The sequence below is a fragment of the Octodon degus genome, unplaced genomic scaffold (assembly GCF_000260255.1).
Source record: "Octodon degus isolate 3935 unplaced genomic scaffold, OctDeg1.0 scaffold00181, whole genome shotgun sequence".
Lineage (NCBI taxonomy): Eukaryota > Metazoa > Chordata > Mammalia > Rodentia > Octodontidae > Octodon > Octodon degus.
In genome coordinates this window covers 162,378-178,644 of record NW_004524757.1, presented here as the reverse complement: position 1 = coordinate 178,644, position 16,267 = coordinate 162,378, and the positions used below count along the sequence as shown (strand labels likewise).

The following is a 16,267-nucleotide window of genomic DNA, read 5'->3' as shown; positions in this document are numbered from 1 at the left end:
ACCAAAATGTATTTGTATAGAAACATATATGTATCTCAGTAATTTTCAAAGTGTAAATTTAAAAACCTGTATTTATGGGAAATATTTAGCTGGAACACTTAAAAAACCATTATAAAATAATCATTGTCAGTACCTCAGTCTTAAGCAAAATAAGACACTATCATTTTACCTTAAGTTTCCAATACAGACCTTTAAATCTTAAGAAATTTTTACACTGATATCCTTCAAAATCCTTTTCATTGAAGTATAATTAATATGAAATACAGCAAAGTCATTTTGAATGCACACCATCATCAGATTTGTCAAGCATACCTGTGCAGTCACTACCACAATCAAGCTATAAAATATTTCCTGTAGTCCAAAAAGTAGCCTCTTAGTCATTTGTAGTTAATCCTATCTCCTGACCCATAGCCCAGCCAACTACATATTTACTTTCTATCATGACACTTAATTTGTGGTTTTTAGAATTTCGTATCAATGGACCATATGATGTATCATAATTTGTGACAAGCTTTTTTCACTCAGTATAATGCTCTTGAAATATATATTGTATGTCATTTTTTTCTACTACTGTTTTACATTGTTTGCACTACATACCACAATATGTTCTTTCATCTACCTGTTAACGCTACTTGAAATTATTCTAATTACAAACTACATATTATGAATAAGATTGATGTAAAAATTTATGGAAAAGGGTCTACATGGACGTACTTTTACATTCTTTTGGATAACTATTGAAATTAAAATTTACTAATTCATGTTGAAATATATTCAGCCTCTTAAGAAAACATATCAGAATTTCCATCATTCTGTAGCTACATCAGTATCTACTATTGTCATTGTCTGTTTATTAAATTTAATTTTATTATTTCATTTTGAAAAGTAAAGGACAAAAGCAAGAAAAAAATATCAGAAACAATGACTGAAACAGGGTAACATAAAACAATACATATGATACAGATTTTCAGAACAAGAATAGCTAATTAACAATGGTTGATATATTATCAATTTTAGCATCAAATTTCTTTCTCAGATTAACAGATATAGTTCTGTAAGATTAGACATATGACTGTGTATTACTGCTTGTTTCCAAAAACCTTAAACTTTTTTGTCTCACTTATTTTACTTTTGTCTTTTTTTAAAGCTTATTTTGGAGTGAGTATAGTAATAATTGATATGATGATTAGAAATGGTACACATTTAGAAGACCAAAATGATAAGTATTCAAGCATGATATTTGAGTTGCACATTGCTGTCCACAATATACTTGCTTGGATTGCAGATATCAGCATAGAGAATTAGTCAAGGTGAAAATTCTACATATTTACTGTTACTTTCAAAACAAAAACATGGAAATTTTTAGTAAAATCACCTCAGCCACACTGTATATATACTTGCATTGTTTGAGAGCTAGATAATAGTTTCTGTTGGGTACTATCCTATGACCTTCAATATAGAGCTTTGGTGAGGTTTTTTAAATAATTATATTGAGAAACAAGTAGCAATTGGACAGTTTAAAAATGATTACTAGCACACTTTCAATAATTAATACATTGCATATTATTGTCTTAATAGTTATTCATTGTACAGGTTGCAGACATAATATCCTGTCCACACTATTAGAAAACAATCTCTCTATTCACTGAATTAAAAGAAGGAAGCTGTATATTTATTCTATTTTGAATATACAGATACCAAATAGTGGTTCATTTATATCCCCATTTTTTGTTTTCTTTTTTCAGAGAAGAGTATTTCATTCTCATTTAAATATTGTAGGTATGTGAATTCAGCAAAATATTCCAATATAGTCCAGTAGTCCATAATAATAGTGGGTTTTCCATAAGACTGGGCAATGTCAGAAGTTGTTGACTTCAGCCTTACAGCTCAACATATTAATATGGCTTTACTTTTTATAATTCCTTTTTATACTTTTCTGCTGGATGGTTAAGACCAAGATAAAGCAAGACTATATAATAAGAAATGTAACTTTTGTATCTGCCAAGGTCAGTCAAATTCCCTCAGGATTTATCCTGAAACCCTGTACTTCAGATTGTAAATCTTCTGTCAGTGTCAGCCATGTGGATGAGTAACAGCCATTGCTTGACAAGTTTGCTCTCTGTGAAAGCCTGAGAAATTTTTTTCTCTCCATGTGACTCTCCTTAGGCACCTTCTACATCATTGATCACTTTTTTCTGTGACCCCATAATCTCCTTGATCAGAAAATTTGGGACACAATTGAGTTACATGATGTTACAGTATAGGCTCTCCTATGGCCTGAGTGTTCACTGTCTTTGAAAGGCTAGGGCCAAAAAGTCAACTTCTTCCTTGCAGCCCTTCTTTTTGCCAATTTTTGGTCTGCAAACTTAGGTTGTTAACCCTCCAGGACAGAAGCTTATTATTATTACCCTACAACATATGCAGTTGAGCTTAACCTCACCATCTGTCTGAATAGTAAACCTCTTAGGCATAACGTGGAACAGGTATCTTCCATCAAGTATTGATACATTAAACTTTAAGTACCTACAGAATATGAAGAAAGAAATTAAAAAATTAAAAATAGGGATAAACAGTTACATATTTTACAAAGAATTTAGAAATCTAACCACATACAGTATTGTAGCAGGACAGTCCTCTGACATTTTTTTTGCTGTCTCATGTTTTCATTTATTATCCTTTCTTTTAAACAAACATTTACTAGAGAGACAGCATGGCAGTAATTGGTATGTCATGACTAGCAGTACATAATTAGAAGACCAGAATGACAGGCATTCCAAGCATGACCCTAATATTTCACATTGCTATATTCAGTGCAGTTGCTTAGTTCACAGGTATCTGCATATATATTTAGCCAGGGTGAGAATCCTACCAATTAACTGCTAGTTTCAAAAACCTGCTGAATATTCTCAGGATCAATCCCTTAACCATCTTGTGCATATAAATGTATGACTTTGCTCCTGTCATGTTTTCTAGCATTTCTCCTTGCCCTCTGTAAGGTGTCTAATCGTCAAGTTATAGCTTTCCTTTTAATCATATTATACCTTTTCATTAGTATTTCTCTCTTGAGTTCTTACAGTAGGGAGACTATACAATATTTACACGTGTGGGTCTGGCTTATTTCACTTATGAGTATATCTTCAGGTGGCATCCACTTCAATATAAAGGTTTCAAGGTTATCATTCTTTATAGCTGAGTAATACTCCATTGTATAAAAATACCTCATCTTTTTCATCCATTCCTCCAGTGATGGGCATCTTGGTTGTTTAAAGATTTGACTATCACAAATTGTGCTGTTATAAATGTAGGTACACATATATCACTATAATATAATGTTTTCACTTCCTCTGGGAAAATTGCTGACAGAGGGATAGCTGGCTTGAATGGGATTTCCTGTCCTAGTTTCTTAAGGAATCTCCACACTGATTTCCATAATGCTTGCACCAGTCTACATTCCCACCAGCAGTGGAGAAGGGTTCCCTTTTCCCCACAGACTCTCCAACATTTGATGTTGGTTGATTTCTATATGATAGCCATTTTTTCTTGAGTGAGATGATATCTCAGTATTGCTTTAATTTACATTTCATGGATGGCTAGTGATGTGGAGCACTTTTTCATATATTTATTTGTTTCCTTAATTTCATCCTCTGATAAATGTGTGTTTATCTCGGATGCCCATTTCTGGATTGGGTCTTTAAATTTTGGAACCTAATGTTTTTTTAATTCTTTATAAATTCTAGAGAGCTGAGCTTTGTCAGAGTGCTTATTATTCATGATATTTTCCAAATTTGTAGGTTGTCTTTTCACTTTGTTTATAATTTCTTTTGACACGCAAAAACTTCTCAATAAGAGGAGGTCCTAGTTTTAATTCTTTCAAGTATTACCCATGCTATTTGATTTTTGTTCATGAACTCTTTGCCTACCCCTAAGTTTTCAAGTGTTCCTCCTACTTTCTCTACTAGGAAATTTAGTGTGTCTGTTTTAATGTTTAAATCTTTAATCCATTTTCACTTTAGCTTTTCATGCATGGTGATACACATGGCTCAAGGTTCACTTTTCAGTATATAAAGAGCCAATATTTCCAGCACCATTTGTTAAAGAGGCTATCTTTCTTCTAGTAAGCATGTTTGGCCCCTTTGTCGAAGGTAAGGAGGCTGAGTATGTTCATAGAGGCTTCAGCATCACGTAATCTATTCCATTGATTCTCAGGTCTATTTCATTGCCAGTACCATGCTGATTTTATCATTGTAGCCTTTTAGTATAATTTCAAATCAGGAATTTTAATGCCTCCTGCCTTGTCTTTATTGCCCAGGATTGCCTTTGCTATTCTAAGTTTTTTCTGGTTCCAAATAAATTCTAGGTATGATTTCTCTAGCTCTATGAGGTATATTGGTGGTAGTTTGGTAGGGATTGCATTAAATCTGTACAGCAATTTTGGGAGTATAGCCATCTTCACAATATTGTTTCTTCCTATCCAGGAGCAGGTAATATCCTTCTATTTTCTGAAATCCTCTATCTCTACTTTTTTTCAGAATACTGTAATTTTCCTTAAAAAATCTTTTTTTTTGGAAGAACTGGGGATTGAACTCAGGCCCTTGTGCTTACCAGGCAAGCACTTATCCTACTGAGCTAACTCCCCAGCCCCCTTAGAAAATCTTTGACTTCTTTAGTTTGATTTATTCCAAGGCATTTTATTTTCTGCAGTGGTATTGTAAAAGATATTTTTTTCTCTAATGTCCTTCTCAGTGTGTTTGTTATCTGTGCAGAGGAATGCTATTGACTTTTGGGTATTGACTTTGTATCCTGCTATGCTACTGAATTTGTGTATCAATTCTAGCAGCTTCTTGTTGGAGTTTTTTTGGTTTTCCAAGTAAATTATCATGTCATCTGAAAATAATGATAATTTAACTTCTTTTTTAGCTATTTTTATTCCTTTTATTTCTCCCCCTTGTCTTGGGATGGTTATTAGACAAGTACCTCCCAATATTATTGCCCATGGGGAACTTGTGGTTAAGGCAGATATGGTTTTCTACTTACAGTAATACAATTAGAAACTGTAATAATGGGTCATAAGATTTAGCAATTCGCAAACTTTTGTATTTAATATGTTTGTATTTAGACCAGAATAGCAAACATTATGGTTGTATAGCTAAGCAGATATTGAATTGGGAATTTGTATTTAAATTTGTTCCCCTAAGTTCTGTCTGTTCATCTCCCCTTGATATACCTGGAGACTTCCAGGCAAACTAGTCTACACAACTTACCTTTTGCCACCTCTGTCTGGAAATCATGCTTCCTTAGATCTGGATCTAGTTCCGGGCCCCACTGCACCCAGCCGCATGTCTCAGCTCACTGACTCAGACTCTGTTGAGCTCGCCCAGCTGACCTGGCTTGTGTCTGGCTGCTGAGCACAGGTTCTTCCTTCTGGAAACAAGAGGCTCCATAAAGTCACTGAAAACTCATAAATGAAGTATTAGTTATTAAAATAGCTGTGCAGAGGAAATCTGTTCATTTTTACTCTTGTCAAACATCTGAGTTTGTGAGTAGATTTTTTTCTTATAACTTCTATGGTGATCTACTTAATTGCTAAGTATGAGTCACAGTATTTTTGCACAAAAATGCATACCATATTACTATATCTCACTGTCTGGTTTTCAGCAAAACAGATCAATTACACACTGAAATGCAATAGCTAGTATTACACACTTTGACGAGATATTAGATGTTATTGTGTCTGGTTTTCTCCCAGATCCCAAGAAAATCCACTTGCTTCAACCTCCTATCTTACTATTCACAGATTAGTGGAAATCTTAAGTGAGCATGATGGAAGAATGCCCTGAAATCTGGGCATAAACCAACGAATTTCAATGAAAAAAGAAACACAGAATATAAATGTTTCTTTCCAATGAAGTAAGATAAAGTCATAGTATAAATGAAACCAATTAGCATGTATAAAGATTTTTAAAATAGTGGAATTTACATTTTAGGTAAGTATTTCAGTTTCTCTTTATGTCCTATTTATCTCCTATTTTGTTCTTTATTTGTGTTTTTCATACAAGTGAGAACATGTTCATCATTGCTTGTCATCAGAAAAATATAAATATGCATCTATTTTGCTTTTATAAAAAATAATTTTACAGAGAAATAGCAATGAAACAGTTTTAAAACCAATTACTAGCACAGTTTCAATAATTAATACACTGCATATTGTTGACTTAGTGGTTATTCATTGTGCAAGATGCAGACATGATATCCTGTCCATAGACATTATTAGAACAAATCTCTCTGTTCATTGAATTAAGATAATGTAGCTGCATATCTATCATATTTTGAGTATACAGATACAAAATGATCTTTCATTTGCATTCCCATTTTTTGGTTAGTTTTGTCAGAGAAGGGCATTCCATTGTCATTTAAATATTGTAAGTGTGTGAATTCAGCAAAATATTCCAATATAGTCCAGTAGTCCATAATAATAGTGGGTTTTCCATAAGACCAGCAATGTCAGAATTTGTTGACTTGAGCCTTTTACAGCTCAGCATATTAATATGGCTTTACTTTTTATACTTTGTTTTTTATACTTTTCTGCTGGATGGTTAATACCAAGAAAGAGCAAGACCTATTTAACAAGAAATGTAACTTTTGTATCTGCCAAGGTCAGTCAAATTCCCTCAGAATTTACCCTGAAACCCTGTACCTCAGTTTGTAGATCCTTTGTCAGTGTCAGCCATGTGGATGAGTCATGGCCATTGCTTGGCCAATGTGCTCTTTGTGAAAGCCTGAGAGAATGTTTTCTCTCCATGTGACTCTCCTTAGGCACACTCTACATCATTGATCACTTTCTTTTGTGGCCACATAATCTCCTTGATCACAAAATTTGGGACACTACTGAGTTACATGGTGTTACAGTATAGGATCTCCTATGTTTTGAGTCTTCCCTGACCTTGAAAACCTAAGGTCAAAATGTTGGCTGTTTTTGCAGCCCTTCTTTTTTGCTAATTTTTGGTCTGCAGACTTAGGTTGTTAACCCCCTAGAAGAGAAGCTTATTATTATTACCCTACAACATAGGCAGTTGAGTTTAACCTCACTATCTGTCTGAATATCAAACATCTTAGGCATAACATGGAACAGACATTTTCCATCAAGTATTGATATGTTAAACTTTAAATCCCTCCAGAATATGGAGAAAAAATTTTAAAAATAGGAAAAAAGTTACATGTTTTTACAGAGAAATTTAGAAATCTAACATACAGCCTTGTAGCAAGACAGTCCTGTGACATTTTTCTTGTCTCTTGTTTTCATTTATTACCCTTTTTTTAAACAAATATTTACTTGAGAGACTGTATGGTAGTAATTGGTACGTCATGACAATACAATGGAGTATTACTCATGTATAAAGAATGATAAACTCAAAGCTTTCATATTGAAGTGGATGCCACTTGAAGAAAGACTCGTAAGTGAAATAAACCAGACACACACGTGTAAATATCATATAGTGTACCTAGTATAGGAACACAAAAAAAGAAATAAAAATAAAAAGGTGTAACACAATTAAAAGGAAAGGAAGAATTTAAGGATTAGACATCCAAGAGAGGGCAAGGAGAAAAGCTAGGAAACATGACAGGGGCAAAGTCATACATTTATATGTACAAGATTGGTAAGGCATGAGAATCTCCATGTAGTTTTTGAAACCAGCAGTTAATTGATAGGATTCTCACCGACTAACTATATATGCAGATACTTGTGAACCAAGCAAATGCACTGAAAATAGCCATGTGCAATGGTAGGGTCATGCCTGGAATGCCTGTCATTCTGGTCTTCTAAATACGTCCTACTTGTCATGCATCTCTTTTGTCTTATTTCCTCTCTTCTTACTACTGAGTTGTGTCATATAGTCTTCATACCAACACATCATCAGATTAAATGCTTTGCTTTTGATTTATATCAAATACATTGCTCCCTACTCTAGGGGAGAAATTTACATGTTTAGGTTTTATGCTTAAGCATGTCATCCATTTCCAGTTCAGTTCTAAATGTCGAGGAATTATGATATACACAAGCAATGCAAATAACAAAATACAGACACAATGAAATATAGTGTGGGTACACACAATAATAAGAATGTCAAAAACATGATGAAATCAGAAAGCTGTAATATTTTGGTAAGCATTGAAGTATCTTTTATGTGGTTCTCAAGTTGTAGCCCTTTTTATTGAAAAATCTATCATTTCTCAGTGAAGCCTTAGCTGAAAATGAATTGAACATACGTGTGCATGTATACACACATATATGTGCATATAGTTTATTTCTTCACTTTCTAGTCTCATAATTTATTCCCTTTATCTGCCATTAGTCCATAGTAAGCTATCTTAGTGATTATAGCTTTAATAGCAATTCTTGAAATCAGGGAGAGTAGTTGTTCAATTTTGTCATTCCTTTAAAATGTTTGGTTTATACTGGCTGCTTCCAATGTTCATTCATCTTAATTTAAGAATCAGCTTGCACATTGCTCCAAAATATTATACTCTACACATTGTAAAATTCACACAGAGTAGTAAATAAATCTTTAAACTCTTCTCGAATACAATGAATGCTGAATATTTTTCTAATTTAGCACAGATTAAAGTTATGTTTAATTATTTGTATGCACTTTCCAAATGCTTTGTAATGATTAAAAGAAGACTGCATAGAAAAAGATTTTTTAAATGCCAATATTGTGCCATGCCAAAACATATGTGTGTATATATATATTATATGTGTATGCATGCATCCCATCTATTTTTTTTGCCTATTTATGTGCATATATACAGTTGTAGGAAGAGAGAAAGAAAAGAGAAAGAGCCTTATTATCCTTAAATTTTTTAAAAAAATGCATTTAGGGGCCAGCCAAATAGCTCAGCGGATTAAAGAGGCTGCAAGCAGACTCAGGGGCAGGGGGTTCAATCCCTGGGCATGTTGTACCAGCCCCACCCCTGGGGCACACTGAGACAGTGATTGAAACTGGCCGTGGTGGTGCAAACTTGTAAACCCAGCACTTGGGAGGTTGTAAACAGGAGAATCACTACAAGTCTGATCTAGTAGTGAGACCCTGAACACCCTGTAGACCCTTTCCTAAAATACAGAAAAAAAATATATTTAGTACAAGGTCTACAGGATCTCAGTACACAGATTGGACTTGTACTGATCCTTTGTATTTCTCAACCTCACAAGCACTGGGGTTACAGGTTTGCACCACCATGCGAAGTCTCAATTACTGTATCAGCATACCTTGGTGGTGGGGCCAGCATTGCAGGCCAGGGATCAAATCCCTGGTCTCTGCGTCTGCCTAAATAGGTTAGATAGCTCCGTTGAGCTATCTGGCCAGCCTTATGTTTAGATTTTATCCTTAAGTTAAAAGAGTACATTTGAATGTATTGCTAAAAGGCTAATCATGTAAAATTTGTCCCAGTTAACAAAAGGCCCATAGAAAATCTTTTGAAATGTTGTGCATTTGAGATTAGTAGCACTTGACAACAAAGAAGATTGTTACGCCTTTGACCAAAGAGTTGAATTTTTCTGTGCTTCATTCTTCAGGGAAAGCTACCTTAACCTGCTTATGAATTTTTCTAGAGGAATACTAAGATAAAAAGATATCCTACCATGCTGATTTAATTTGTTGCTTCACAGTTTCTAGTTCTAAGGTATTTTTATGTATGTATAACTAGTATTTTTCAGAAATTATGTTTAAATATTCACAGTTGCACATCTTTATTCTCTCTCCTGTAAGGCCCCTTCAGTGACAAATTAGTCAAAAATAATGTCTAATTTGTCATTTTAATAGTTCAGTTTCTGTCAGAATGTGCCATAACATCCTTTTAGATACTTGTGGTGCAGTGATGGGAAGATAAAGTGGTTCTGATCTGTGCTTTGTACGCTGGACTTTGTATTATTAAGGATGTGTCAGTTCAATGGACTTCACAAACCTGAAAAGTTGCCTTCTTAAATCCTTGGCTGACCTAGTTACTCTGACACAGATGATGTGTGCAGTGTTGGCTCTGAGCCAACAGCTGAGCACTGCCTTAGAGTGAAGATACATTTCCATAACCATCTTTAAAATGTACTCATGCAACATTTCGAGTGAGTCTTTTGGGATCCTATCTATGCTGCCACTCTTTGAAAGAGCTTGCTCCTAGAGTAGTGTTAAGTCCTATGCAGCAGCCAGATCTCATGAACAAAGGAGCTCCTGTGGAGACCAAATCTAGGTAATCCGCTGTTACCCGAAGTAGATGACTGACCAACTAGAGTGCGTGGAGAGACCATCCAGGATACAAGGCCTGTGTACAGTTAAGTGGAGGAACTATGAATATAACTAAAGATATTCAGCATGTAGACTTGGAAATGACTTGGTGACAGTCCTCCCAGGTTATTGTACTTATATGGGGAAGAGTGGTTTGGCAATAGAAACTTTCACATAGAACTAGGAAAGCTTTTTTTTTAAAAAAAAATAGAGTTATACCAAAAGCTATCTCCTGAAGCAATGAATTAAAGTGTTGGAATATTAGAATTAATAAGCAAAGCATGGATTTTAAAACATGTAGTGAGTTGGAATTATACATAAGTCTCCTCCTTGTTATATTTTTCCTCAAAAGTAAGACCTAACTGGAAAATAATCAGCCTTGAGAACTAGAGGTCAAGTGCCACCAAGCCTATTCTGCCTGACCTGACTTGCAAAGTAGCTGCCAACAGGAGAATTGTGCTAGCAACTACTATGGGAACTTATGATTTTAGACAAGTTGCTTAAAATTTAGGCCATTTTGTGTGTGGAATGATCTAATTCCTAGTGCCATCCTATGTACACTACATGAGGTAGTCTGTGAAGCAATTAGCACTGTGCTCAGCTGTCAGGGCATTATTCCATCTTGCTCACTGAAGATTTCCACTAATTTGAGAATGCTCAGATAGGAGGCTGAGGCAAGCAGATTTTCTTGGGGCCTTGGATGAACCAGACACAATGACATCTGGTATCTCTTCAAACTGTGTAACTCTGACTATCGTATTTCAGTTTGTAATTGATGAGCTTTGTTGAAAATCAGACAGTGAGATATAGTAATATGGTATGCATTTTTGTGCAAAAATATTCAGTAGCTCATATATTTAGTAATTAAGTAGATGAGTATAGAAGTTACAAGAAAAATCTACTCACAAACTAAGATGTTTGACAACAGTAAAATATGATCAAATTTCCTCAGTGCAACTATTTTAATAACTAACGCTTGATTTATGAGCTTTCAGTGAGTGTTTCATTCCTTCTATATTCAGACCTGCAGCCAAGTGCCGACTTCTGGAAGTCATAAAGTATGAGGTATTCAGGGTTAGCCCTGCTCAACTGTTCAACTCACTTTTCTGACAGCACAAGAATATTTGGCCTCTGAAGAAACTGTAAGTTGTCCTCAGATGGCTAGAATAGAGTTTGAGTTTCCTTATTCAGGTATTTTACATCTTACATCAGAGAATTAATCTAAACCCTTGTTGAACTTATTTTACATTTTTATCTTGTAAAATATCTTCATGAAAAATGCCCCCAGTGTGAAAGAACACTTTCCTTTCTTTATTTAAAATCTAGAAAAGAGCCTGCTTTAAGGATATTCTTGGTCCTACTCTTGATTTTTTCCATTTAAACCACTCTTGACTTTATACATTTCTGTTTGACTTGTCAGACTGAAGATTTCAAGTCATTTCCATTGAGGCTGTAAATTTACATCTCTTTGCAACATATGCTATATGGATTTTCCATGATTTTTGCAACATTGAATTTCTTCTACTGGGCTGGCCAGATAGCTCAGCAGACTGAAGTACCTGCTTCAGCAGAGTGCTTGGGGTTCAATCCCTGGTGTACCATGCTGGTCCCTCCCCCAGGGCACATTGAGATGGCAATTAACATTGAACCTGGTGGTACATGCCTATAATCCCAGCACTTGGGAGACTGAAAATAGGAGAATCACTACGAGTCCAATTTATGTAGTGAGATCCTATACACCCTTTACACCCTGTCTTAAATTCATAAAAAAAAAATTCTGATGTCTTGAGTCCTCACTGATCTTGAACAGCTAGATCCAGAAATTGAAACTGTTTGATTGCTATTTTTTTCTCATTAAGATGAATTAATTTTTTTAAAAATTCCTTCTACAGGACCAGGAGAAATAGCTCAGTAGAATAAATGCTTGCTAGGTAAGTGCAAGGTCCTGAGTTCAATCACCGGTATTGAAAAAAAAATTCAGCTACTATATTAGGCACTGAATTTCCTAACACTATTCAGAATTTCCTGGACTGTTTGGCAGCTTGTAATTTCCCATCACTTACTTATTGCTGACATATTTTATAGGATTCTCAAATATTAAACTGAACCAACCATCTCTCCTTTTTGTCCAGTATTTCTATTTACTTTCTACTTACCCTCATGATAGATTCCACAAAGTCAAATTTGTCCAATTATTTATTATTTCTCTTACTTTTTATTTCTATGAGCACTCATGTTACGATTCAGTGCTATTTTATTTTACACTTTGCATAATGAGGTAAGCATGATAATAACTGAACTTGGTTTTTTTCTTGTTATCTTAATATGCTATTAAAACCAGTAGTTGGTTTGTCATCACTGTCATTACAATTTCCAAATCCATAATTTCTGTATGTTAATTTATAGTTTTGAAAATTGCTGATATTTATTGAGCATTTGTCCATAAGCCAAATATTTGGTAATGAGATATCCATTGCCACACAACAAATTACCCAAAAATGTAGTGGCTGAAAACAAAAACAAAGCAAAACTATTTTCTCCAGTTAGAGCAGCACATGGAAATGCTTGAAAGAAGCTTTTCATTGAAGTGCCTTCTGAAGTTTTGTCTAAGTAGCCGAGAAGTGTCCGTGCCAGAATCATTCAACAAAACTTCTTCATGGATTGATAAGTGAATTAAATTACTATGATGAGAGCTTTGATTCAAATATAATGTTCAGTAATGTCTTTTTGAAAGAAAATTTCTCTGATTCTCATTCAAATTCTGTAATGTTGACTGCTTTGTGGAGATTTTATCTTGCTGAGTTAACTTTGGTAGTTTATAATTTTATGTGAAAATATCAATTTGCTCTGATTTTTTTTTCAAATATGTTGACAGTATGACATTCATTAACACTTTTATTTGACTCCTCATTTTGGCATTTATTCTTCTGATTCTGAATTGAATATTTAAGTTGCTTAATTTTTTTCATTAAGAAATGAATTGATTTAAGATTGCATATTTCGTCCCAAACTCCATTTAGACATCAAAAATGTTGCTACATAGTATCTGTCTTCACTAATTCAAAATCAAGTATTTCTTATTCTTTGTATCTCTTACTCTCAGGATTTCCACTAAAATACACAAATCATTTTGAATATGTTTTTTCTTTCTGAAATACAAAAATTTTTCCTGAATTTTCTAATAGGTTTTCAAATGCATTACTCTATTTTTGACGTTTTTAGTTGTTTTTATGCATTTAGTACAGGGTCTACAGGGTCTCACCACACAGATTGGACTCATAGTGATCCTTCTGTTTTCAGCCTCCCAAGTGCTGGGGCTACAAGCACATGTCACCATGCTCAGTCTCAATCACTGTTTCAATGTGTCCCAGGGATGGGGCTGGCATGGCATGCCAGGGACCGAACCCCGGTCCCTGCATCTGCATAAGCAGGCAATTTAATGCTCTGACCTAACCTGGTTTATTTTTGTCCTTTTTATTTTAAAGAGAATAAAAATATTTTCAAATTAGAAACAATTCAGAATTAAAAAAACCAAGATGATAGGAATTCAATAATCATTGTTATATTGCATATTTTTGTCTTCAAAGTAATTGCTCTGATTGCCATGTAAATATGCAAACTTTGTTAAAAAGTTTAAACATGTAAACTTTGTTAAATAATTAAGCATTAGCTGTTCCTTTCAATAAACCATTAGAAATTAGTAGTATATCTTTCACGCTGTTGCTGCCTGTAGGTAGTTGTGGCCACGGTGCCCAAAGGGAAGTGGCAGTGGACAGTAATGCCTGGTAAACTCCTCTGAGGGGATATTACGGAGCTGAAAGCACCTTTGGAAGACTCTGAGAGCCAGAGGAAGGAGCAGCAAAAGAATGATAGAAGGAAGTCAAGGTACCATCATGACTCAGATTAGAAAGCAGAAAAAAAATGGAGCTATAGATGACCTGGATGCTCCCAAGCCCCACCCAAAAAAATGAAATCAAAGAGAAGCTAAATGGAGATACTGAAGAAATTAATAGACTTTCAGATGAATTTTTCACAGCCCATAAGTCAAGAAGAAAAGATCTTTCAAATGGAGATATTGATGGATGTGAAAAAAAAAACCCTAAATGAGTGTCATCCTTTGGAATTTCTCATAAATCAAGTGTTAATAAACTAGAAGAGACTAACCCATAAACAGAAATAGGGAACGTTCTCCAATTTCTCTATTTCTGAAGAGCCCATAAAGCTTCTGAGAGATTGAGGAGTAGCACATCTCTTTCTTATTCAAGTTAAGACCTTTGGTCCTGTATATCAAGGAGAAGATTTGACTTCTCAAGCACAGACAGGAACAGCAAAGATATTCCCTTTTGTCATACCCTTGATTGAACAGCTCCAAAGAAATCAAGAAAAAATTTCAAAAAGTTGCTCATCAAAGGAACTTGTTTTGGCTCCAACAAGGGAATTGGCAATCAAGTAGTCAAAGACTTCAAAGACATAACTAGGCAACTCAGCATGGTGTGTTTTTATGGTGGACAATCATGTCGAAGCCAAATAAATCATATTCGAGATGGTATTGACACTTTGGTTGGGACACCTGGTCATACCTAAGATCAACTGCAGAGCGACCACATGAACTTTTCTAAACTGTGCCATGTTATACTTGATGAAGTGGATCAAATCTTAGACTTAGGTTTTGCTGAACAAGTCAAAGATAATATCCAAAAATCCTATAAGACTGATTTGGAAGACAGTCTTCAGACTTTACTTTTTTCTGCAACTTGGCCACAGTGAGCATAAAAGTTGCAAAAAATACATGCAATCCAGATATGATCAGGAAGAATAATTGACTCAAAAGGCTGCAACCACTCTGGAACATTTGGCCATCCAGCGCCACTTGTCTCAGAGACCAGCAGTTATCAGAGATGTCCTGCAAGCCGGTGGTGGGTCTGAAGGGAGGGCCACTATCTTTTTTGAGACTAAGAGGAACATAACTGAAATGGCCATGAATACACACGTAAAACAGAGCTCTCCTCACGTCAAAAGAAATTATCAACAAACTGAAAAGGCAACCCACAAATTTGGAAAAAATCATAACAAATAAGTACTCAGACAAAGGTCGGCTCTCTAGAATTTATAAAGAACTAAAAAACACTAGGGCCCCAAAATTTAAAGACCCAGTCCAGAAATAGGCATCTGAGATGAACACACACTTCTCAGAGGATGAAATTAAAGAAGGGAATAAATATATGAAAAAATGCTCCACATCAATAGCCATCCATGAAATGGAAATTAAAACCACATTGAGATATCATCTCACCCCAGAAAGAATGGCTGTTATAAAAAAAAATCACGCAACAACAAATGTTGGAGAGGTTGTGGGGAAAAAGGAACACTTCTCCACTGCTGGTGGGAATGTAGACTGATGCAACCATTATGGAAATCAGTGTGGAGACTCCTTAGAAAAGTTGGACTGGAAATCCCATTTAAACGAGCTACTCCTCTACTGGGAATTTTCCCGGAGGATCTGAAAACATCATATCATAGGGATATATGTGTGCCTATGTTTATAGAAGTGTAATTTGTGATAGCCAAATCTTGGAAACAAGCAAGATGACCATCACCTGAGGAATGGTTGAAAAAGAAGTGGTATTTTTAAACAATGGAGTATTATTGAGCCAATAAAAATGATAAACTCGAAGCCTTTATACTGAAGTGGATGCCACTTGAACATATTTTCTTAAGTGAAATAAACCAGACACACATGTGTAAATATCATATAGTTTCCCTAGTATAAGAACTCAAAAGAAGAAATGCAAATAGAAAGGTATAATACAAGTAAAAGGAAAGCAGGATCTCAAAGACTAACTAATCAACAGAGGGAAAGAAGAAGAGCTAGGAAGCATGACAATTTCAAGCCATACAATTATCTGTAGAAGATGGGCAAGGCAATGATCCTGAGAATCTCCAGAAGATTTTTGAATCTAGCAGTTAATTGGAAAGATTCTCACCCTGACTAA

General features: G+C 34.9%; 1 pseudogene; it reads left to right on the top strand.

Annotated features, from left to right (window-relative positions):
- The first annotated feature begins 14,052 nt into the window (after positions 1-14,052).
- The window catches only part of LOC101568917, a 25,784-nt pseudogene continuing 23,569 nt past the window's right edge, over positions 14,053-16,267 (top strand).